This window comes from Lonchura striata, chromosome 2, assembly GCF_050655825.1.
Source record: "Lonchura striata isolate lonStrDom1 chromosome 2, ASM5065582v1, whole genome shotgun sequence".
In the NCBI taxonomy this organism is placed as follows: Eukaryota; Metazoa; Chordata; class Aves; order Passeriformes; family Estrildidae; genus Lonchura; species Lonchura striata.
In genome coordinates this window covers 129056245-129082973 of record NC_140704.1, presented here as the reverse complement: position 1 = coordinate 129082973, position 26729 = coordinate 129056245, and the positions used below count along the sequence as shown (strand labels likewise).

Here is a 26729-nt window from a genome sequence, read left to right as displayed (position 1 = left end):
CTGTCATCTTCTGGGTTATTAATGGTGATGTCCATCCATCCATGATTTGCAGATTTTTCATGCAATGACTACTCATAAATGCTGATACAACTCTACAAACTTTGCTAGGAATTTTCATCTCATTGGTTTGCACAGACTTCAGGATATTTTTCTGCACTGGTATAACTCAGAGAAGAGTTAAAAAAAAACCTCCGTGAAATCTATTAGCACTTTTGAGAGACTGTATTTAACTACTTGTCTTAAGTTTAAGGCATAATTATGAGTTACTCTTAAATCTCTAGGGTTTTTTCAATAATGAAAATGTAAAAATACTCTCTTTTTTTCTGGTATTTTTTCTTTCCCACCTGTTTTTGAACTCTATTTAACTTCTGGTATTGTTCAAGGGTTTTATCACTCACTTCCTTGGGCTTTTACCCCAAAAATCTTCTATGTATCTCTTAATAACACAAAATTATGTGGACTGAGTCAGTCATACTTGGGACAGTATTGCTACACATTTTTTTCTATCCAAGGTCCCCTTTCTTCTGGATCCTGATTAAGTCACCTAGCCTACTACCAAAGAAAGAGAAAATATATTTTAAATTATTACAGTAACAGGAGAATGAAAAGACTTTTCTCATGTAAATTCAGTTTACCCATAGTAGAACATAGTAAAATGGTTCCCAGCTACTGTAAATAGTATAAAAGGATGGTGCATAAAGCTGACATATATAAAAAGAAAAAAGTTATTAAAGATGTAATGGTAATATTTCAAATCTTACATATCACAGCTTGTTTGTAAGAGTAGGTACTGTAATGAGACTGTCAGCTGTTTCAGAACTTTGCTCTGGCCTTTAAAGAGGTAAGATACATACATTTCCTAAGGAAATTTATGTAAGTGAGTAGCACACAAATTATTTTCTTATCTGACAGTAAAATTCACCAGTAACACTGCAACATGGAGAAATAAGAATAGCATAACAGAAGAGCATGACAATAAATGGGAGTTTTGGGGATTTTGGTGGGGTTTTTCTTCCCTAATGAATGGCAACATGGTTAAATAATCCCATGGGCAGTTTGTAAAAATAAACAATCACCAAAAAGTATGCCTTTGTTTTTTACAGATGGATTTTCATTTAATAGAAATCCGTACTTATTCTCTTTAGGGTCTTTAAGTAAAAAGATTAAATCAATGAATGGAGTATGGACTATAGGTAAACCAGCAAAGTTGCAGTGAATTCTTGAATGTCCCAGCTGCCAGACAGCAAAGTGTTCAGGTAGTACATCTTATCTGAGATGTAATCAGGAGTCTGCTTCTAAAGAAACTTTCTTGGATTAATTGAGCAATGCATTTCTTGAGCAATGTATGGCCAATGGTGATGTTGTTATGTCTATTGTCCAAGTTGAGAAGCCTAATCTTACCTATAGGCCTTGAGATAAAAAAAGACACACAAGAAATGTCAGTAAAAAAGAGCTTCACTTCCTAAGAACAATGCAAATTATATTGCTCATATAAAATTTAGTTCAATTGTAGAATACAGCATTTATGAACAGAAGGCAAAATATCTGATGAAATTGAAAAGCTGTCAGCTCAAACTCCCAGGCTGAGAAGAGCTTAGAGGGTTTTCCTACTTCCCAGAAAAGTTTTCTGAGGAGATCACACTTTTATTTTTTAATTTTCTTTCTGCTCACGTATCTTCTTCCTTCCTTTTCCTTCTACTTAAGACAGGACTAATAGGTAAGTAGGAAAAACTATCACTCTTATTTTGCCAAGTTTGAGATTTCTTTTTTCCTATTCTTATTATGTATTACCCTAGATTTCATTTTCAAAAATCTGGCTACTGGAAATGAAATTTCTATAACCACTTCTTTCCAAAGGTTAAGATAGGAATTCTGCGGTGCTTCAAAGCCTTACTTTTGCTGGTTCAGCCTCAAACTTATGTATTGTGTGTGATATGTTCAGTTATTTTTTTGGGGATATATAACAGGAGTTTATTTTCAGTCACTGAATGTCATAACACTGTATTCAAGGACACATCCTAGATGTAGGGCCAGAAAACATTTTAATCTCATTGTATCTTATTTATATCATTATAGCTTACTCACCTCATTCAGTTGTCAATGAATAGAGAGGGGTATCTTCAAATGGACAGTTGTGCTTTTATAAATATTTTTTCCCCTGAAATTTGTGAGGTGTACCTTCAGCATTCATTCAGACTGTCTCGCTCTTAGCATAGAGATTTTTTTAAACTTAGTAATAAAAAATAGCTACATGTTTTATTTATGGACCTGTTTAATTTGAGTGACAGGTGCTACCTGTGTATTTCAATTTAGTTTTTCCATAATTGCACAAACCTTAGCATTTAGGACTCAAAGGGAACACTACCATTTAATGAAGAAACATAAAAATTGCTTTCATTTTTTGAAGAGCATTTCTCTTAAAATTCCTTAATTGAACTTGAGTTCAGGCAAAATGCATTTTTATTCAAACATTAACTGCTATACAAACCTGAAAAGATAATTTTGTAATCCTTTTATCAATTTAAAACAAAGGCTGCAGTGGTTGAGTTTAATTAAGGAAAAGTAAATTGCTTTCTGTGAGCCAAATTAATATGCATCTATGAACCATGACCTTTTTCTTTTATTTACACTGGCAAATTACTTAAAATGATAGTCTTTTTCAAACTATTTCTATAAAAAAGAAAAATAAATATCATAATATTAATCCAAGCTGAGATTGCAAACCATAATTTTTCCTATTATTTTCTATAAAAATTTATCTGAGAAAGGGTGAAAATTAATTTAATAATTATCTTCACTTTTATTCCTTCCATTTATAAATTGAGTATTTTTAATTAGTCAAGATCAGATTCTTATCTGTAGTAAACTACTGTATCAAGATTTATTTTATCAAATTCCACTCTGACATAGCATTAACAATCATAAAGTCATTACCTTGTCTTTATAAATGGGGTAATTGAGGAATTATGGCTTTTCCTCTACTATATTATGAACAATATTCAGTAATTGAGGTAAGAATATAATCCAAAATACCAAAAATATTATTAGATGTCTATGTCTTGAAACTCCTTAGTAGAAGTGGTACTACAGGTATCAGGTAAAAAATACAGAATCAGGCGAAATCAATTCTAGCTTTGATCCAGTCAAATAAATTTTAAATCAAAGCTTGTAAACATCATTGTATAAAATACGAACTTCACAAAATACCATCAAATTTGTATTACCTTCAACTGAAACATGCTATCCTCAACATTACTGTTACAATAAAGATCTTATAAGAGGAAAAATAAATTTGTTTCCTGATATTCAGAATATAATTGTAGCACTGGAATTGAAGCTGTAATTGCAAGTCTGACTGGTTGGATTTACCTGAAGGTAGTGTACAGTCTTGAGGCAGAACTTGAAATTGGATTTGCCATGCATCTAGATAATTTAAGAGCTTCAGTGCTTGCATGGTGAGATCTGTAGCAACTCCCTCAGCATTATGGAAGAGTAACCTCAAGGGACACTCCAGAAGATTGTCCACATGCTGTTCAGAGGATTGCACCATTCTGCAGCAGACTTGGTTTTCTATGTGGCATTTCAACCTTGCTGCAGCACCACATCATCAAAATCAAGCAGTCAAATCATATTCCAGAGAAACATTCAGCACTTTGCACTTTTGCAAAGACAAATAGTATTCTTAGGTAGGTAATGTGATTCTAGGAGAAAAATCTGTAAGTTTCATGAGCTTTATAAAGTGCACATCAGGGAAGAATATGTGTAGCTTTCATGCCATATTGAGAAGCAAACTCTGTGCAGGACAGTGAGAGTATTCTTGTTATTCAGAAGAGAAGGAGCACAGACTTAAAGAAGGTACAGCTGATTCGGCCAAAATCATCATATGCCTAGGAATTGCTCATGCTTGAGGGTGTTTCCAGGACAGGAGATAAACAATGAAACTATAAAATTTTCCTTTGGTACCATAGATTTACATTTAAAGTTATATAACGCACAGAAAGCTGCTTTTAACTCTTTCACTGATTTTTCATAGACTCATTACACTATTTTACAGTTTGGAAACAGTTAAAACTGATTTAGTCTTATTTTCAAGTAATTTCAGACATGTTTTTTAGTTTAACTTACTCTTTCCACTCTTTTTTTAAGAGAAGTTTCTTTACATCTATTTTTTATACTTAGCATCAACTGTCATACTGGAGAACCTAAAACTGCCACTTCAGGCAACTCAGAAGTTGGAAGTTCAGATCCCACTTACAGCTTAGTGGGATTTGCAAATTTGGCATGTCTGTGCTCATGGTTAAGTCTGTGGGAAGGTGATAAATACTGCAGCCCCTTCTCTCTTTCTACCCTTAGCATTCCCCAGCACATTCCATGTTTTGTGTCACAGGAGAGGGGAGCTTTTTCAAACCCATGTCTAGACACATGCTTGTTTCACTTTAACACATATCTAATCACAATAATATCTAATTATCCCTAGTGTCATACAAAATGCAGTTTCAAGAAATATTTCCCCTGTTCTTCAGCCCTGTAGAAGCATAAGTTAAAATGCCATTTCCCATATTTTGTGAGAAGACAGAATCCCTACATGATAGTCTAGCTGTAGAAGAATTGTCCAGTTTTCACTTTGTACTTCCCATACTCTCTACCAATAGGTTGTCCTGTGCTATTGAACAAAATGCGCTGTGTTCCACTACATTATACTTTTTTGTTTGAAAAGATCCTCCATGCTCCATTTGTTAGAAGGAGTGGAATTTGCAAGATTCTGTAAGAATCAAAACTAGAAACAATTGCTGAACAATTACCAAAACTAATTTTGAAACACTTTTGAACGTGCCCAATTCTGGATGCCAGTGTGCAAGGAAGACAAGGAGAAGGTCCAGTGGAAGTCCAGTGGCGGACTACAAAAATGATTAGGGGTCTGGATTTCCTCTTAGAAGGAGAGACTACAGGAGCTGGGCTTATTCAGTCTGGAGAAGAGAAGACTGGGAGGGGATCTCATCAATACATATCAATACCTCTAAGGTAGGAGGGTGCCAGAGCAACAGGAGAGCGAGCAGTGGCCATAAACTAAATTAAAAGTTTCATCTCAACATGAGGAAGAATTTTGTTACATTGTGGATGGCAGAGCTCTGGAGCAGGCTGCCCGGGGAGGTCATGGATTCTCCCTCTCCAGAGGCATGCAAAACCCACCTGGATACATTTCTGTGTCACCTGCTCCAGGTGACCCTGCCTTGGCAGATCGTTGGACTAAATGATCTCCAGAGGGCCCATCCAATCCTACAAATTCAGTGATTCCATGATTCTGTGATCTACTTCACAATTAAACCCATTATTCTGGAATACTTCTTCCTCTTCTTTTCAGTGTCTTTAATTTATTGCTAACAGAAATTATATCAATAGAATTTACCAAAAAATAAGAAAGAAATACAGAATAAAGATTAATTTCCACTTGTAGTACAAAGAACAGACTGTTCTACTCTGAAATATTGATATACTCGTCTGTGTTTCCTCATTGTTTAACATGCTCATTCTTTTACAGCTTTTATTCTTTCTAGTTCTGTTGACTTTGATTATTCTCCTAACTGATGAAACTATGGTGAAGAGATTTGGTGTTACTTTCTTTATGGTTTTCGTTTGGGGTTTTTGGGGGGAATTTTTGATTTTGTTATTTTTTCATCTCTACTAGTAATGCACTCCCAATCTTCTTCCTCCTCTAGCAGTTTCTATCGAGAGACAGATTTCTCCCTCTGTCCCTTCAAACATGCAGCCAAAGAATGTTTCAGAATGTTTCTTAGGTGACATCATTTAGCTTTGCATTTATTTTCTGAAAACTTAGACAGATAAGGAATGTTTTTCAACTAACACAGAGCAGAGTTTACCTGGCTGAAAATGCATTACTTTTGCTCAAGGCATCTTTGTAATTACATTTATTGAAGACACACCTGTTTAGAATTTCATAATTAGTTTATTGTTCAACAGATTAAAAGCAATTAGATTTTTTTTATACATAAGAGGTGCACCTGGACATTAGTAATTTTAGGAGTCTTAATGCAAAGAGAATAATAGATATGGAGCCAAGTAAAAATGAATATAATTCTGTGAAGAGGTCCTTGAAGTATCATAAATTTTGCCCATAGTAGTTAAGCATTCTGCCTCAAATAGGTAATTTCCTTCTTTTTGACATAGTCTTACAAATCTGTATTTGTTTATATACCAGACTGAATAAAGTAATTTTTCTCATGACCTTAGTTTGATTTCATGTCATCTTATGATTTCTCACGCTGCTTGAATGAACTACGGTCTGTGACATGATATGTAATTGCATGTCAAATTTAAATTTTCTCTCTTGCAGCTTTTTAGCATACTAAGATCCACCCTCCCTTGGAATCTAATCCCCTATCCTCACTCCTGCATGAGAACATTATGATTCATGCAGCTATATTTTTGAACAATCAGTCTGTTCCAGCACCTTTATTTTGTGCTTTTTTTGCCCTTTCCTTTCTTCTACCCCCTTTCTACCATCAGCTGTAACAAACCACCCATTTCCTTCTTCTGATCATCACATTTTTCCCAGGGGATCCAATGTCTACTAGTAAGGATTATGCATTTGAAGGTAAAGTTATGGCCCCTCCCAAGAACTTGTTCACCCTCATCCTACTGGTGATGGGAGAAATGTTGGGCAGACAGCACTGATGCTGTGCAGAGCTGCTCAGCAGCTGCCAAAACACTGAGGTGAGTCATCAACACCTTTCCAGCTACCAGTGTACAGCACTGTGAGAGCTGCTATGGGGGAAATTCACTCTATCTCCAGCAGACCCTAAATATGCAGAAATACTCAAGATGTTTGCTAACAACTCTAACAGAATAAAGAAGAGAAGAATGCTATTAAGCAAAGTCGTTACAGCTAAGGAAGGCTGAGACCAAACTGTTAAAATATTCACAAAATATCTGACAGTAAAATGAAGGTTGTTTCATTCCAGATTATATCACAGTGCACTTCACTGCATGCAGCATTCATCTAAGAGAACTACGTCCTTGTGACTTTGCCTATTTTTAAATCCTGGAAAAAATTATGCATTCTGAATCTATAGTTTTATCACTTTTCAGGCTCAGGACATGAATAAACATTTGATATATCAACTGGTTTCACTTGCTTAATTGCCCTTTTAGTTAATATTTAACATGGTGATATGTCAAAATTAATTATTTTATCAGCAGAAAAAAGACACTCTTACCAGAAAGTATTTTTTTACACTAACTCCAAAGAGTGCACACTGTGAAAGTTAAATATTTGCAAACAAATATTGAAAATCTAGAGTTTCCTTGCATCCCATGGGTATTGTGTTAGTTAATAAACTTTGTTTTAAATTAAAGGCACTTTGGGATCAACCAGAATTGATGTAAGAAGAAAAATATTAAGAAAATTTGAAAACAAATGCTAAATATATTGCCAGCATTGATTATAAAATGAGGAAGTGATAAAGTCAGCCTGGCAAGCACAGAAAGATGATGGAGAATGTGTTTATTTCTAAAAAGCAGAATGACTAAGTTTTATAACTGCAACAAAGTATTTTTTGTGTCTTTTTCTTATTCCTTTGTAGAAAAAACATCATTGTGACTTAATAAAATATCTAATGCTCAAGGAGGGAAATCTTGGAGTAAGTTGTTTATTGGAAGGAGTTGTGTATTTGATTACTTCCCCCATAATACAAAGCACAGTTTCCCATAAATTCTTACTGAAGAAAAGAAAGGGACTACTGATTTGGGGGATATTTTAAAAGAAGCAATAAAGTTTATTCTTGTGTCTATGAACTGAATTCAAAAGATTTACTTCATAACAGAACATTTTAGACACCTAGGGGAAAAAAACCAAAGTAATAATCTCCGTTTTTGCTATTGGTGAAAAAGAGAAGTTTCCAAAGGAAAACACATACTTCCTATTTAAGAAATTATTTTTTGTAGGTGAGTCTCTTTATTTATATAGTTTTTTTAGGGGTTTTTTACTATAATGGAACCTGCATTATTAAATTAGATGGGTAATTTCTGGTTATCTTAGGATGCAGTTCCTCTGTTCATGCAGCCATCACACAATGGTATAAGTCCCTAGGATGTTCAATCACTCACCTGGGGCTGGCAGATGTGGTGCAGAACATCTATGCTTTATGGAGCAATATAAACTTTAGGGCACCTCCAAAAGGGCTGACATCTGTGTCTTGACATCAGGATAATTCCTGAGATGTCCTAGTCAAATAAATGCTGTGCAGTGTTCACTAATAGTACACTATCTGCAAAGTGTCCTACTCAGTGAGACATATTTTTACACTAGTCTTATGTGAGTGATTTAGGAAAAAAAATTAACCTTTAGATTTCATAATATTTAATGAATTTAAAAGTCCCAGAAAAAGTGTTTGTTGTCTTGGAACTTATTGAAACATAATGTTTCTCATGCTTTATTTGTGTGTTCACAGTATATGTACACAACAAATGAAGTCAAAACACCATCCTGTGTTCTCCTTAAAATATTTTAAAAATAGAATGGGGAGGGGACATGGATATGTGAGTTTCATAAAATATTTATTGGATACGTGACTTTCATAAAATTCTCCTCTTTTTTTTATTTTTTTTTCCCTTCAGATTAGCATGTTTCATCAATTTACTGCATGAAATATTGATGAGATCCCTGGTGAAGTTGTGATTGCCATCAAGTAGTCATGAGAGTTCTTGGTTTCTGCTGAACAGGATGCAAAGGCAAGCTTTTAACATGAAACCTGAGACTTAGAGGAATTAAATTTTCAATTAAAAATATTCTCTTTTGCAATAAAGCCTGTTCTTTTTCACATACATTGGTATGTTTTTCTTCTAAATCAGCAGAGGGAATTTCACCACTCCTATGAAAATCCATTCTTTCTCCATTTACCATTATATATGTTTCAGGCATAGTAGGATTCACACAGATTTGTAAACCAAAGAACATGATCTGGTCCATTTATAAACAGGATTTTTTATACATCAGAAAGGGTATAAATTGTGTTTACAGTACATTTCATTGCATTTCTGAGTTATGCTTCTATCTTAAGCAAAGTAAAATCTGTTCCTTTTGAAAAGTCAAAGCTCACTTTATTTTGAACAAATAGGCTTTTAAATCAAGAAAAGAGAGAGATAGGTATATTCTGAAATAAGCATGTTATGAAACCCTTTGTCTGGTGTTAGTATTTTTATTTACATTCCTTTAAGGAATAAATATTTAATTTTGAGTTGAAGAAAATTGCACTATTCTTAGGATGATTTGTAAGAGGCTTTTCCTCTGGTCAATATGGTTTTACTGCTCACCAAAACAGCCATTGATTTGGTGTTTGATAAAAACAAAGACGGACCTATTAAACTTAGGTGTACAGAGATATCCTGACAAGTATTGATTACTTCACAAAGAAAACAGAAATTTTCAAATGTTTTTTCACTTTTGGCCTCACTTTTAAAAATAATTCTAATAGAATATTAGAGATATATATTTAGGATATAAAACTGGAATATTAAATAGTATAAAATTTCAGTTCATGCCTTAGAACAGGGCTTATTAATCAAGGTACAACTGGAAAATTTAAAATCTGAATTAAATGTTTAATTAATTGCTTATGATTATTTCCATTTGAGGACCATGCATTCAGATGCGGTGGCTATCCTACTCTGATCCATTTGTGTTTGCAAGAAGCTCCAGATTAAGTTTCAGTTTAAAGTTTTCTTGTTGATCTAAAGATCCTTGTATGAAAAAAACTGCAAAGGGATTTTTCCAGAGTAATTTAGTTCCAGCTGCTACCAGAGGATTTGATATTCCACAAGATTTCTCAGCCACATCTTTATTTCCTTATATGTTGTAAAAGGCCCTAGTACTGGTGGATTTTTACAAAGCTCCACATTTGCACAGAAGTAATTTTTCCTGGGCTGTGCACAATTATTTAAAAAAACCAAGTTCAGCAGCAGTGTAGCATTAAAGAATTTACACAGTAGAATAAACAAAGCTTGGTGCTGTCATTTTAGTAAATCAGTAAAATAATATTATTATATTTCTTATCTCATTGCAAATTTATAGTAACACTATTTAACATTTATCCAGAATATTTACAAATTAGTTACATTCCAAATCACTTTGCAAAGTTTAAATAACTAATGTCACTCGTAGAAGGTAAAAAGGTTTTTGTGTTTTTTTTATTTCATGACATTTACAAAGAGAACAAATATATCATAAAGAGTCTTTATGCCTTAAAAAAAAGAAAACTTCTTTTGGTGTATTTATGTAGATGTTTTGCAGACATAGAATATTCTATATAGTTTCTCTTTATTATATCCTCAGTAGTTTTTAAAGAATTTTAAAACATGTTAGTAACTTTTAAATTCTAAATTTGTACAAGGGATATATATCTCCACACAGCTAATTCAGCCTTTTGGTTTATGGATAGACTTGTGGCAGCACATTTCTCTCTCAGGATTTTTCATAGAGGTGCAAAGAGAGAAAAAGAGCCAGAATAGAAATTATGTTCTGTTTCCCTTTCTGCACCTCTATGAAAAATCCTGAGAGAGAAAAAAATGTGCTGCCACATAGACTAATAAATAAAAGGGTCTTCTTTCTAATTTTTACCATGTTTGTATGTTTTCCTTGGTAGTATATTCTGGTATTAATATATAACTGATTAAGCTGTCATATAGTTAGGGCTACTGTTTGAAAAACAGTCCCAAAATACTATTAAGTGCATCTCTCCTTATCCAGACACAAGCAATAAATTTTTCAAAGTCTGAAAATACTTTATAAATGAGGTGATCTCAGAAGAGTTTTGTAGACATGTGTTTTCTTCTAATGCATCATGTTAGTAATTAGATACCCTTGTAATTGTTTTCTTATGGAAGTACAAAGGTATTTGAATATAATTGTGATTATGTGGACTTTGAGCCAGTTGAAAGCATCTGAGGACTTCCAGTAAATCACGTATTACAGCCCAGAATGGAGAGCTTTTCCTGGTTGGGATCATTTAGTTATTTTCATATTCTAGAAGTGAATACAAAATCCACCAACATAAATTTTTTACACACTTAATAAATCATTGCATTTCCAACACCAAAACTTTTGAGCAATCTTTTTCTAATAATACCTCAAAGCTAGTTAAAACCCTAAATTGTGATGGGGAAAAAAACTCCTGTTAAGTTTTTGACTATTTCTCTTTGCATCCCCCATAGTTCATCAATAACTTAAGCCAATACCCAACATTGTGACTGAAGTACCATCAGAGACATCACAGCAGCCTTGTACTGGTGACAAAATCATCATTGCCAGTACAGCTGTCACATGGCTCAAAGTCCAAAGGCTTTGCAACTACAGACAAGAACACTTCTGATGTAATATGCCTTTTAGACAAAACTTGATCCATCACTGTACTCATTAGATGAACAGTTTGCTCAGGCACAGGACCTAATACCAAATGCCCTATACCTACCCAAATATTTTACCATTTTCAAAACAGAATTTAAATCAGTTTAGTTATTAATGTTAATTTATTTTTCCACATGCTTTCAGGTGTTTTTCATGACACTTTATCAATTTTTTCTTTTTTGCATTTGGTTATTCAATTTCATTTATAATTAAGGAAGCTTAAATATACACAATTTTGTCCAGTGAACTGTCAGTGGTTTTTACTGCTTAATCAGAGCTAGCATGTTCATTTTGGCATGAAAAAGCATCTAAACAAGAGCAGCAAGATAGCCTTCATCTGGGACAGAAAAACCTCTGGTGTTAGAGCACATGCTAATTAGGTGGCTTTGACACTAGATCTCTTTTCAGCCCCTATCTCCAGGATAGGTGATTGTTCATTTAAATCCTCATAAAATGAGGATCACTATGGATCAATCAATACGATATTCAGACTAGAAAAGAGTCTTTTGGAATATGGATATGGGCAAGATGTCTGGAATTTTACCATAGTAAATAGAAATTTATTTGATTATTTTACTCTATAACATTTGAGGCAGTATGATTTTTTTTTCACCCTTTTCCCCCATACACTTTTTGGTTTATTTCCATCTTTTGTAATTATAGAAAGCATTGTAATTCCTATGTAAATTCAAGGATATATATCTAATATATATGTAATTACTTTCATATAGTGTACTTATGGATCACTGTTCTTTAGCATAATGTATTTTGATAACTTTGACAATAATGAAACACAATGTTAAATAACATTAGTAAAATTTCTAGAAAAATTAGTACTTTTTAAGACATCCAATAAGGCACCAGTTTAGAAAAACATCTACTAGTGATCAATTCTCTGAGAAACAAAACAATGCACAAAATCTGTCTTCCTGTTAATAAGACTACCATGTGAGTGGATTAAAATAAATTACCAGTTTTGCATTGGTTTTTAGCCTGAGGACAGTGTTCTGCTACCTTGAAGGTTTGAATCTAGCCACATTTTTCATTTTTTAACAATCAGTCAAGGCTGAATGAAAAGACTCAGGAGATGCCTCAAGGTCTTAACCCACATGATCATTATACACCATAAACTAGCCAAGGCAGAAATCCTTATTTACTCAAACAAAATTAATTGCTGGGAAGTTATTTGTTGTTTTTACATTTTGCCTAGAGATAAAAAAAAATGCATTTCCTATGCAAGCGTGGGAAAATAGCCAGGCATGTTCTTCGATATTTGAAGCCTCTCCACCTGCTGGAAATAGAGAGCTAGATATGCCAGCAAGAAGAAAAGGCGTCTCCAGTTGAGGCTCCGATGCGTGAGTCCCGCGGGGTCAGGGTTTCTCCGAGGGGAGCTGGCCGCTGCCCTGGCGGCAAGGCTGCTGTCCGCGGTGCTGAACACCCGCCCGGGCGCGCCTGGCTGGGACCGGGACGGTGCTGAGAGCTGCCCCGTGTCTGAAACAGCGCCGGGGCCGTGTCCACGGGAACGTCTGTAAGACACGCGGCAGTAACACACGGAACTGCTCCTGCATTTCTAAAAATATAGTTGTCTTTGCCAAGGCTGAAATGAAGACTTGCTGTCAGCCATTTGCTTCCTGTCGAAGACCACCCTGGGTTGCGGGGTGGCTTCGTGTGATGAAAAAACTTCTCCAACCCATGCTTCCAAAGAAAGCCTCAATAGTCTCTTGTCGTTCGGTCTCAAGGCATTTTATTGCAAGTTATCTAAAAGATTGTCTTCTCTGGCTACTGAGGTTTGCTCAGCAGCTCATGCAGAGGCACACACTCCCCTGGCACCCTCCCTGTCTGGTGTTTTCTTCTTCTCTCCCCTGCCCAGGGCTGCTGCTATCTTTTATATGGTACATTACGTGATACATGTTTACAGTTTTCCCCCAATACCTACTACCTATATTAAATGGTGCTTTTCTACTCTAAACCAATCTGTGAGTGCCAACATCGCCAAGAACATGGAGGTAAGGAAGAAGAAAGAGGAAGGACAGGACAGGCCCAAATCCCTCCATCTTAAAACCTCTGACCCCCATGTACAAAACTGAAACCCTCCTGTGCAAGCATTAAAACCCCCCTGTACAGCACTAAAAAATTCTTCCCTCTACTTTGTGACTACTTCTACTATAATATCTAAACATTTGTGACTTCTTCCTGAAAAATTGCTAAATCATTCCATGGTTCAAACCAAAAATCACAGCTGTTTCCAGCTGCCTGACAGGGTCTCAAATGCTTCTGATCTGGGCCCAGAACCTCCAAAAATGTCTAAGGGACATTATGAATTCCAACAGCTTCCTTTTACACTTAGATGAAATTTTTATTTATATATATTTATATATTTATATATACATATATACATCCATTTATACATACATACATGTCCATACATACATACATACACACACACACACACACACATATATAAATACATACATATATATATAGATACATATATGTACATATATATACATACACACACACATTTGCACAATTAAATTTTAATATATTAAAATGTCTTTCTTGATACAATGCTTCAGCATATTTTGTATAGGATTATTTCCTTATTTTTATTATTATCTCATGCAAAGATATTAAATAGAAGATAAAATAACTGAATTCTGTAGATTGTTCAGAGCTCCAGCTTTCATTGAAATCTCTATATTACTAAGAAGTTATGGATCACCTGCTTCAGTCAATTAATCTTCCTACCTTCTTTGAGGCCAAAACAGTACAGCATAACATTTGGCTTTTAATACCAACTATACACTAAAAAAAAATTTTAAAATTTCAATCTCCATGGTGGAAAACACATAAACACTTTGATTCAGAGATAATGATATACAAATGGTAGCTGAATGGACAGATGCTGAATTACTGCTTCACTTTAGTATCAAATTTTACAGGCATGAACATATAACTAATCTACTATCATACCAAGAAAAACTTCTAATATGGTTCCATCTTCATTTTTTATAGTTATGTTCTGCTGCTTCAGGCTCTCCAAGTTCTCTTCAAATTTTGTAAAAATAGAGTTGTGTTAGCATTTTCTGCTTAATTTCAAAAAGCAGTTCCTTGTCTCCATAAATACGGAAAAAAAATCCTTGAAAATAGATATTGATTATTCTTAAGCTTATTATTAGAAATGACAGAACCTATTTAACTTAAATGTCTATAAATGCACAGTAGTATTAATAAAAACAAAAACAAAACCACTTTGTACCTGTGAAAATACCATGTTACCTGTGAAAATAGAAAATTGCAAACAAATTAACATCAGAGCTGAAACTGAGCCTTAGATTAAAAGTTGATTAACCCTCTTATGCACTTGCTTTGTTAAAATTTGTCCTAGGACTTGTGCATATTAGGACAAATATATTAAGTATTATCAATGTAATTTAATACACTTCCCATAGGTCTGATACTGACTTCATAGCATTTAAATGGAGTTCACTTCATCCCATTAGTTGATTCATATTCTCCATAGATCCTTTTAACAATATCAGATGCTCACATAAAAAAAGGCAAATATTTATTTATTTATTTTATAGCTGTCATTAAATAAATTATTGTGACTAAGCTTCTATGCATATTTCAATATTTTTAAATTTGCAATCATATATATGTGTATTTATATTATATATAAATGTAGGTGATTAATCACATAAGCTTATTCCATGTACTTGAAATATCACACAGCATTGGCTTATATGGTCATGCATTTCTTCATATCACTAACTCGTGTTAGCTTTTTTCCCACTTTGAATATGCTAAATTTCAAGAACTAAACTCAGCCTGACAAAAAATTAGCAAATTTCCCATAAGAGTCTAAACTCCAACAGCAAAACAGAAGCAATAGAGTGTGTTCCCACAATGCTGTCAAAATGAACGACAGGCATACTGCTGGGTTTTTTTATTATTTCCTGGACCTATTTTTTGTGGCTTCAGTTATGATTTTAATGTTAACCAGTAATAAAGTGAATTCATTTTGACAACTCCTTAAAATTCTCAGGAATGTTTCAGCAAAATGAAACCATATTGCTCTCATAAAGTGTACTCTGTCTGACAGCTTTCTGACTTTCTGTCAAGGAACATACACTCACTTCTGGGAAGCTGAAGTTAAAAAAAAAAAACCTAAAAAGCACAGAACTAAATCTTGGAAAATGCACACACTACCCTCATTTTGCCCAAGAACAAGATGCTTTATTATACAGGCACATCCATGGGATCTGGGAAAAATTTGGTATGAATTTTCTAACATTGGAATGTTCAAAGTCTTTGTATAAGACATTGGAAAGTTTTCAGAGCCCATTCTAATAAATTTCATCCACCCTGACTCACCAAGTATTTTAAATTAAATGGGTTGATCTGGGTGCACAACACTCACATTGTGGATATGTTATTTTGCAGAGGGAATATGAGCTGTTCAGACAGCTAATATACCTTTTGAGAAAGACATAAGAGCCATAGCACCTTAATGGGTTTCCTTCCAGTCTATTTACCCATAAATCTGGATTGAACCTAACAATAAAGTCAGCCCAAGTGCCTGCTCTCCTGTTTTCATTTCACTTACAATAAATACAGTTTAGGTGAAGCTTTTTAACACTCATACGCAAACCAATTATAGCAGAGAAGCTATTCAATATTCAACACTCCCAAAGAAGGCACAAACATGAAATTATGCAGTGATTCCATGACTCCATTCAGAAAGGAACAAAGCAGTTGTGTCTGGGTAACTTTTACTGAGGAATGTGACAGCTCGTTACATCTCTTTTCCTTCCTGTAATAAAAAGGTGGATTGTTCTGCATGAGGAACATGACTGCCCTTTCAGTTGTCTGAGGCACAATGACCTAAACTAACACCTTCCATATCAATCATAAATATATTTTCACCTGCACTCTATTTCAGTGCTGCAAGCCTAAGGCTTACTATGAAAAAATATGAGAGCATTGCTGCCCCAATAGCATGTCTGAACATTCAATATTCTCTCAGTTCACAGTGTTGAAAACTTATTAATATCTCCACTTAACTGAAGCAGTAGCTACTGCTATATTTTCATAAGCAGAGTATTTTCAAGCTCTCTAAATACTAATGATGACACTAGCAAACAATCCATTTGCCTTTGAAGGTTACTCTCATAGAAAACAGATAATCCTTAGCAATATCCAGTACCATGAGGTACTTGAACAGAAAGAGAGATCAACATCTCAGGCAATTGTTAAGAATCACAGTTTGCAGTGAAACAGATCATAAATCAATGAGACAGCTGATAGTGAAAAAGTGAAACAGAAGAATTCATTGCATTTTAAAGCAGTAGAATACTGTTTATTTTTTTTTTTAAATTTACTTAAAGCTGGTTCTGTTTTCCTTTTCCTTAGTGCTATGGCTATTGAGGCCAGAGTGCATTTGTTCAAATGAAACAAGGTAAAGTGGAAAATATCTCTAGCTATTACTCTTTAAGGGTTCTTTTGAATACCACCCCTACACCACAAAAAAATTAAAAAGTGCCTTTTTATAATTCTAACTGCAAATAGTACTCACAGATCTACATTCCACTGGTAGCAAAGAGATCTGTATGTTATTCCAAAATAGAAGTACATATTCTTTAAAAAAAAAGTAAGATATAAGGTCTGCTGCAACAATTAGATCTTCCCAAAGAGAAACACAGTATTTTTTTCCTGTTCTTATTCAATTCACAATTCTATCCTAGCCAGGCAGGGAAATGACTAACGGAAAATGTCAGAAATTATGTTATGCTAATGCCCAGTGGGATTCTGTGAAACAAATCTAAAACCACATGTGTTTTGAAAAGTATCACTGATTCTCAACTGTCATATTTCCCTGCCAATAAATCTTCAGTCAGTGTAGAAGCTGTTAAGCAAGTCAGAAGAACCCTACATAGGTATTTCTGGAACAAGTTTTTCCATATCCTTCAAAAAATTATTTAATCTTGAATTGATATGTCAGTTCCCATCAGAGAAATATCTAGATGAGGCATTTTTAACTGTAGTTTGCATTTTATCTTCTCCTAAATACTTTCTTTGAATTGAAATGAATTTTAATATTTAATATTTTAATATTTAAAAATAAATATTGCAAAATATGTTCTAATTTTGTCTTGCTTGAGTGAAATAAACATTGTTTTGTGTTCAAATCATGTGATATTTTAAAATTCTCTGTGTTTTATTTTATTGCAGAATGGCAAAAGAATTTTTTCACTGGAAATTCCCAGCAGAAAAAAAAAAAAAAAACTATTTTATAATCAGCCTAACTAAGCAATTCCGATGTCTCATTGATCAGTCTTTTCTGAAGGTGGGAGGATAGGGAAGGGGAGAATGGGAGATGTCAGAAGTGCAGTTTAGTATAAAGCACCCCAATCAAACCCTTCAGTCATTAGATAAAATTTGGGGTTTTCTGATTTTGAAAGGGGAACAGATCTATTAAAATTATTCTGCTTTCCTCCCAGGTCTATTTTTTCTGCATGTTGAGAAGATTACTAAAGTCTTTCTATACATATTAAGATACCTTTTCTTCATACCAGCCTAAAGTTTGCTCTGTTATAGGATGTAAGTCAAAGAAATATTTTAAGCTGCAGTTTTTCACCTTGGCTTTAAATATCATACAAAAGGCATTTTATCTTGTCTTTTTGTAGACAAGACAGAATGCCTTTAGAAAATATTCAGTGCTTTGTGCCCTCAATGTACAGCAGTTCATCTAGGTATTTGTTCTTATTATAATTGAATATGTAACTATTTTTTATAAATCAAATAGCTGACTGTTCTTAATTGTTAACATTTTTCCCAGAGCAATCTACAGACCATTCCAGTAACTCTTCTCTGAACAATTTCCAATCTTTCCCTTTTTAAAATGTTGTCAAAGCAGTCTGATTGCAATTTCAAATGCAGTAAACAATAAAAAACCAACCAAACAAGCAAAAACCCCATAAATTCCTACATGTCAGGAACATGGTTATATATCAGCAGTGGTATGTCTGTGGTATGGCAGTTCTTCTGCAAGTGTGGAGATTCACAAGTCTTGAAATGTCATTCTTTCCTAGGTTCACCTTGTGCCTGGTACTTACACCAAGTTCAGCACACAACTAGAAGAAAAGAATACTTGAAGTAGAAAGTATCATTCAATTTTGCAAATATGGCAGCATCAGAGGAATTTCTCAACTATTTCAAATTTTCCATAAAGACAACAACTTCTGGTGAGGTTTTGTTGGTTGGTTTTCATTCTCTGAAAGGAGCTTGTAAATTTCCCTATTGCATTCTGCACTTCTGTTGACAATGTAGTGCTTTGGTAGGCATTGCTGTAAGATTTGAATGTGAAACATATTCCTGTAATAAACCTAAATAGGCTAGGATGGAAACCAGTTACTTCTGAAAGCCAGGAGATTCTTACTTTTTATAGCATTACAGTGGCAGTAGTTACAGGTAGTCTCAGTGGTTTCCTTCTCTGTTTAAACACCAAAGATTTAGGAAAGCCTTGAGTCTGGGTTTATTTTCTCATAGGATCAGTTATAAAATAAAGATCTAGACCTGTAACAAGATTTTAAATATCCCTAAAATTTTTTTTTCCTTTATTTCTGGTGGTATGTAGTTTGGCTTAATTAGCTGGAAATATTAGCAAGTGTTTTGCTAAAAATTTCTTTACATTCCTGAAAAAATACAGATCTGGTGCTCTTTTATTTTTTTTCACTTTTTTTTGCTTTTGATTGCTTTAATTTATCATATTCCACTTTCTTTAGAGTGATATCACCTGTAGAGACAATTCTGCTTCTATATTTATCCAGCTTTTATATTTTTTCTGTTTGTTTAAATTCAAGAGAATTTATAAATAAGCCTGGACCAAAAACAACACCATTTTGAGTGACTATCTCATGGTACAGCTAACTGCTCCTTAATGTCACTTCTGAAAGAGAAATTTTAAAAAAACTAAATCAGTTTGCATAAAAAATTTCAAGTCATCAGCTCTGTAGGAAATGTAGCAAATTCTCAAGACTAGAACACTTCAATTTTGAAGCAATTCTCTAAAGCTCTATAAAGTATTTGATCAGGTAAGACATTTATTTATGTTCAAATTCGCAAATGCAATCACCCAGATAATTAAGTGGCTGAAAAATATTGATCTGCTAGGCATAATGTGGTCAATGTCAGAAGTGTTTACCAGAGTAACAATAGCATTAATACATTCCATTTCCTTGTAAAATTATTGGGTTAGGTCGTAGGACCAGATCTCTTTCCAATAGTCTTCAAGGATTCAATAGAATCTTAGCTCCTACTTTTGTGAGGAGTGAAGCAATATAAAAATGCTTAATATAATTTTTAAACCTGTCAAAACATCCCTTGAGGTATACTCAGCATGATACTGTAATATCTGTCACGATCACTCTAATCAAGAATTTCAAAAAGAGTTCATGAAAAGTAGAGCAACACAAATTAAGAGTCTGTGGCCACAATGAACACATAGAGCCATTTAGACAGACAAATCAAAATACTGTTGTTTTTTTTTTCTGCACAAGGTGCCAGAAAAGGTACTTGCAATGCTAGTTTGGCACGTCACCATAGCAGTAGCATGTTTCTATCATTACAAAACAAATTGGAAAATTCAAAATAAAAAAATACTCTGAAACTAATATCAGACATTCTTTGCTTTTAACAATGATTGACTTGTGCTGTCATTGTAAAAATCAGATTACTAGTTATTTATAAAAGTATTATTTAAGACTGTTAATTTATTTAGACCAGATAGAACTTTCCAGTAGATTTATTAACAGTCTTTCCAGTAGATTTATTTCTGTTGCACATAATTTCTTTCTATATGATAATGATAATATCCGCATTATCATGAAGTGTATGACATCAAGACCCATCTATAGGCTGGAACACAAATGGCTCTATTCATGTGAAGTTTTATATTTACACTTGTTGGACTTTACCTATAAAATCCTAAGTGATATGAAAAAGGCAAATAGTTGATTAAATACAAGAAGTGAGGTGTGGTAAAAACTGCTTAAGGTGCTGGTTCAAAAGAAAGAGAAGAAAGCTGTTTTTCATGTAATTAATCTGTGGAGCTCCTTGCCCAACTGTGCATGTTAAAAATCCAGAGAGACAAGAGTAGTGCCTAGCTTAAATTATGGGAAAATATGTAGTGGGCTATTAAGTATGAAAAGATACCCATTGAGTTAGAAAGTCCCAGACCTGCAATTTCTTTGAGACTAGACAGACAGTCTGGGGACCTATTATTGCATACTTGTGCTTGTATTTTTTCCTAGACTTCCACTGTGGACTATCATCAGAGAGTCATGATACTGAGCTAAATAAAGCTTTAGTGTGAACAAGAGCCCATTTTGGGGTTAGTTCTAGTTTTACTTCTATATACATGAATGTCCTCAAAATACATTAAGTTTTCATTTGCATATATGTGGCTTTTTTTCTTTTAAAGTGATTGTTATAATTTTTGCCATCTTCTTTTGATGCATAGAAGATATCTTTGCAAATTTTTCTCAACAGTGGAGCTGTAGTTTTGCTTATCTTGTTACTGAATCATTCCACAGAAGGTTGATGCCCATGTAAAAGACATTGCTATATTTAACAAATGTCAATAATGACTACAACAAAGTTACCAGAAAAAAAAGTTTTATTGGAGGCTCGTTCTGCAATGCTTTTATGGCTGAAATGTCTTCTCTGTCTTCTCTGTAAATGACTATTAAGATCCAGGATTTTTTCTAGGGCTTTTTTTTGTTTGTTTGTTTGGTTTTGTTTTTGGTTTTTGGTTTTTTGTTTGTTTGTTTGTTTGTTTGTTTGGGTTTTTTTGTTATAGGTTAAGAGTTAATATAAATTCTAGTGAAATTCCTGGGCTGCATCAAATTAGTATGACCAGTAGTTTGAGGGAGGTGATTCTTCCCCTCTACTACACTCTCATGAGACCCCATCTTGGGTACTGCATCCAGCCTTCAGCATAGGAAGGGAATTTTGGAGTGGGTCCAGAGGGCTGGAGCATCTCTCCTGTGAGGAAAGGCGAGAAGAGTTGGGATTGCTCAGCTTGGTACCTAAAGAGGTTTATAAGAAAGACAGGGACAAATGTTTTAGCAGGGTCTGTTGATATAAGACAAAAGTTAGTGGTTTTAAACGGAAGGAGGATCATTTCAGATTAGATTTAGGGAAGAAGTTATTTTAGAATAAGAGTGGTAAAACTACAGCTTTTTGACCAGAGAGGTAATGGATGCCCCATCCCTGAACACACTTAAAGTCAGGTTGGATGGGCCTCTGAGGCAACCTGATCTAACTGAGGATGTCCCTGTCCATTGCAGTGGGGTTGGACTAGATGATTTTTGGTGGTACCTTCCAACCCAATCCAGATCTCTCTTCTCAATTATGTGATGCCTCTTAGAAAGTCTGACAAACTCAGCACCCAAAACAATCAATTATCTTACATCAATCTTTTCTGTCAAACTCACTTTATATATCTAAACTAACACGTACACTGAGCATACCTGCTTCCATACAGAGATAGACAAGAAGATAAGTCTGTGAGTGTCTGTTTCGTATATCCTACTACAGCTTGGGATATAGAAGACTTCAGTTTAGATTTCTCTTTTGAAATGGACTATGCAGTGTAGAGATACCCAGACTGTTGTTCTCCATTCCCTTACACAAGGTGAAGAGATAAGTGTCAGCATCACACAAAAGTGTAAGATCACCACAAGCACTTCTCCCTCCTTCAGTCTTCTGTGACAAGGTTAGGCACCAAACATCCCTTAAGCCAAGATATGTATGTCTGTCTCCTCACTTCAGTATTTCCCAGTGGTTATCAGACACTCATTGACATGGTCAATGGTCACTGACAAGGTCAGCACTTACTTGAATTCTGATCTTTGACTTGTCTCTACTCAAGGACTGGAGTTTATATTCCACTTTCTGAAACAGCATCCCTAAGTTAGGTATCATGATGTTTAACTCCTCTTCAGAGATCCACTCCTTACTGTCAAATACTATTTTCAGTCATGTCAAGATAATGAACTTTATTCCCTGTTAAAAATTACAACCCATGTCACAAAATTCACATTGATTTTTCACTCCTGAGTGATTTTATTAGTTTTCTTGGGCATAATTCCAGTTTTACCACATAAAATGGAGAAAATGAAAAAATGGAGCTTGAGGGAAGCAACACCTGCGTATCACAGAAGAGTATCAAGGTGGAATAGACATGCAGTCATTTGAAATAATATTTTTAAATTTATTCATCTAAAATTAGGGTGCCTGGAGTGCTTTATATCTGAGATGAGTCATATCCAAATCTCAGGTCTCTCACTTTATTAATAAAAGCAACCTATGGCATGAAATGTAACCAGGGCTATAAAATAAGAAGCATTAAAAACTGGACTATCTAAAATAAAGTAAAAGATCATAAGGAAGATTTATCTCCTAAGACAGCACATGGCCTGCCTTTCTGGAAGGTTTCACATTGAGCTGCCCAGCTGGACAAGGTGTTATGCAGAAACTTTGATTACCATCAGTCCAGAGAAGATGCTGAAAGAGCCACATCCCTGGTGAAATTTGTGGATTGCCTTTGCCATTTCAGTGGTGCTCTAAATGCAGTCTCATGGACCCCAGCACAGGTACTGTCAGCCAAAAGGGACCTGTGCAGTCAGCTTAAACTGGGAATGCTACTTCTAAAGGCAAGTGTGCAACACTGTGGCCTCTAAATTCTGCACATCAGAGTAACACCCATTTTTATTTTCTTCCTCTCTGTTGGGGTTTCTTTTGGGTATGGTTGTGAGAGTTTTTTTTTTGGAGAAAGTTATTACAGTGACCAGACCCAGTCTGAGATCCAGTACTAACATTAATTGTGAGTGATAAAAGAATGCCACAGAATATTACAACTTATACTGAAGAGGAAAAAGCATCAAAGCTGAAAATATATCATCTAGACATAGCCTGATTTATCAATTAAATTTAGTTACTAGACTTCACTTGATTTTTGTCTTCTTGGTATCTGTGACCCATTATTTTTCAAATATCATAAAAAATATAAAAAAACCACATGACTCAAACTCTTATACTCGTTTTATGCTCACTTTTCAGTCTCTGTGTCTGCATCTAATTCTCCCACTGAGTTAATACAGAAATTTCGTGTTAGTCCCTCAGATGCTTGCTCTTTTGTAGTCCCAGATGTGAGAAGGTGCATAGACAGGTTTTCACAAGCACTCTGTTTTATCTTTGCTATGCTATTGCCAAGAAGAAATACATTGTTTTTTTAAAGCTGGCACTTGTAACATAATGTTGCAGTGTGTTCAACTTCCTCCCTGTCTTCTTCCTCAGTCAATATACTTCTGATCAATACCCAGTCTTAAAAGAGACATCTGCTTCAGGGAACTTTCAAGAATGGATTTGATCAATTCTCAATGATTTGAGAATTTTTCACTGACTTTTCAAGAGGGACTGGTTTCCATAATATTGACCACAATTAATACAATATTCTCTCTCAGTGAGCACATTCACAGCTCTTAATCTTCCCAAGTAAGTATACATGGCAAATAAAAGAGAATTTCTTATGGTATTTGCAGCATTTTGCAAAAAATTTTTAGAATCATTTAAGATAATTCTAGGAATAGAATAATGAAAAATTATTTGTGCCTGGGCAGTTTATAGTTCAGGTTGTTCAAGACAATGAAATATTAAATTCATGTTTATACAGATATGACCAAATTACAACAATTTTTTTTCTGTGGGCTGCAAAAGAGAAAATGCATTTACCCCCAGCATTTCTAATGACTATATTTCAATCAATAGAAAACCCCCCAAAATAATATTTTTTTCTGTGAAAAAATGAAATTATTAATAAAGTCAAACCAAGACTAAAATGTTTAGAGTCTTAGATAATACTGAACTTTCAATTTTTCATCAAGACAACTTTTATTTTCTTTTATTATTTTTGTCAGTATTTCCAGATTAATAACTGCAACTGGCTGACCTGTTAAACTGAGCATTGCTAGCAATGCCTGCTATGATTTCACTGCCAAGGACTATAACTGTAAATATTTACAACAGTTTCCTCTGATGCTGCCAGATGACTGCTAGGAAACATGCTGGGTGCATTTTTTGCTCTTGCTATTTATTTGCTGTGTAAAGAATGATTCATGTCATGCCAGCCTGCATCCATATTCCCCTTGGTGATAGGTTCTTCTGTAGCAAGCAGCATCACTCTGCTTCCTGTCAGCTCTCTAACTGGTCTGAGCTAGCACACCTAGAGCCAACTTATTCAGCCAGTCAAATACACAGCACCTCATGCAGGATGGAGGTAGCAGTGATTCTGCATCCTCAGCATTTTCCGTGATGCATCAGAGCACAAAAGACCATGGTACCACATGTCTCTCCTCATTCTCACTTCTCTTTCTGCAAGCATGACTGTTGTAGGGGATCGTTATATATCCAACAGATAATTGGTACAATGTTGTAAGTCGCCTTGATCTTGCACAGACTTGGAGATTGTCAGCACACTGTCACTGCATTCCAGCAGAGCCCTTATTAGTTAACTGTACTTGACAGCACCTCAAAAACTGTGTATTTTAAGTTAAGCAGCCTGACATGATAAAGGTTATCACTTTCTTTCTCTAGATAATTACTGGCAGCATTGATAAACATGTATTCCTTCTCTATTTCATCAGAAGACTGATGGGAATATGTTTCTTTAAATTTTAAAGTTTCTGATGCTTTGTGGAATCCTTTATTGCTGAAGTCCTTAGTTGTTAATATAGTTATAGGCCTAAATATACACATATGTATATATTTATATGCATCTTTGCCCATTTGGCTATTATCTCTCATCTTTCAGAATATTAATGAAGATGCATTTGAGGAGGAGAGAGAATTCCAAGTACCTAGGTTGGAATATTTTTTAACTTCCTGTTCTTTTATTTCTTTTTCTATCTATCTATCTATCTATCTATCTATCTATCTATCTATCTATCTATCTATCTTCCTTCTAAGAAACACCATTTCTCATATGTTGCACCATTGCAGGAATTTGTTCTTTTAATGACTCTGAATCAGGAGAGTAGAGAAAATTAGGCTTATCAAAGTCATCAACAATGTTATTTTGTGAGTTTCCCTGCTGTTTTATATGTTCATTATTCTCCACTATATAAGTACTGATACCTGAAAATGGTCATAATTAGTGCAGTTAAACTCAGCAAAAAACTCTTGCAGGATTATTAACATCTTTTGGGGATTTGGCTACGGCTGTTCAGCAACTGCAAGTAAAGTAGAACTCCTCAAAGTATCAGGAAAAACACAAGAATTAAACTATAAAATCTTGATAGAGAATCCCTAGCAGCATGTGGCTGTCACAGCAGAAATTCCAACTTTGTATGCTCATTATCACAGAGCTGTAGAGAACATTTTTGTTGCAGTAGGCTCTTTCTTGGGAGGTAATCATTAGGTATCTTCACACTTTCTGATGTGATTTTTTTAGAGATTTCCATATACAATATTCAAAAGTAGATGGTGGTTTGAGGTATTTGAAGTGAAACAGTTTAGAGTGAAACACAGAGTATCTGCTCTCTGAAAACTAGACATTTAGAGTTTCCATATGCTCTTGCTTTTCAAAAATGGAGGAACACAATACTCCAGGGTTACTTGTGAAAAAGCAGCAGTGTAGATGCAGCAGAAGCATCTCTTCCTGATATTTGAGAAGATGATGAACCGATGACCTTGGTAGAAGTTGTCAAAGTGTTGGACTATCATAGGATTGGTCATGTTACTTGCAAAGACAATCCACCATTCTGATCCAAAAAGAGCATTCTGCTGTCACAGAGAGTTTCATAAGAACAAAAAATTATTCACATGATATTTGGGCAGGAGTGTAATTCATCCTTCTTGAGAAAGTTGAAGATGAGGAAAATAGTCATGTTTAAGAAGAACTTGCAGAGAAAAGATGAAATGGAGATGGATGGAGGATATTTTACTTTGCTCTTTGTCCTCTGTAGTCAGTTCCTGTGACTTTTAGTCATATATCCTAATATGTGCATTGCATAGGCCCAAGTTATGCTGTGAAAAATCAAATTTATACCATGGCATCATGACCAGCCACAAATCCACTTAGAATGATTTAGGTGAAAGATGTTATGTCTGTAGAACCAGTAAGAAAGTTTTTAATAGCTCAGTCACTCAAAACAAACAGGTTCCTTTAGGATAAATAGACTTTAAAGATACCATAACAGAATCACTGGGACCCGTAGAATAATAGAAAAAATAGGGATAAAGGGGA

At 34.6% G+C, this 26729-nt stretch overlaps 1 long non-coding RNA gene across 1 annotated transcript; it reads left to right on the top strand.

The window, feature by feature from the left end:
• The first annotated feature begins 10574 nt into the window (after nt 1–10574).
• Nucleotides 10575–25161, top strand: LOC110481808 (uncharacterized). Its single transcript, XR_002467315.2, has 3 exons — nt 10575–12774; nt 16835–16880; nt 17923–25161. It is a non-coding gene; the product is annotated as an uncharacterized LOC110481808 (long non-coding RNA).
• The last annotated feature ends 1568 nt before the right edge of the window (nt 25162–26729 follow it).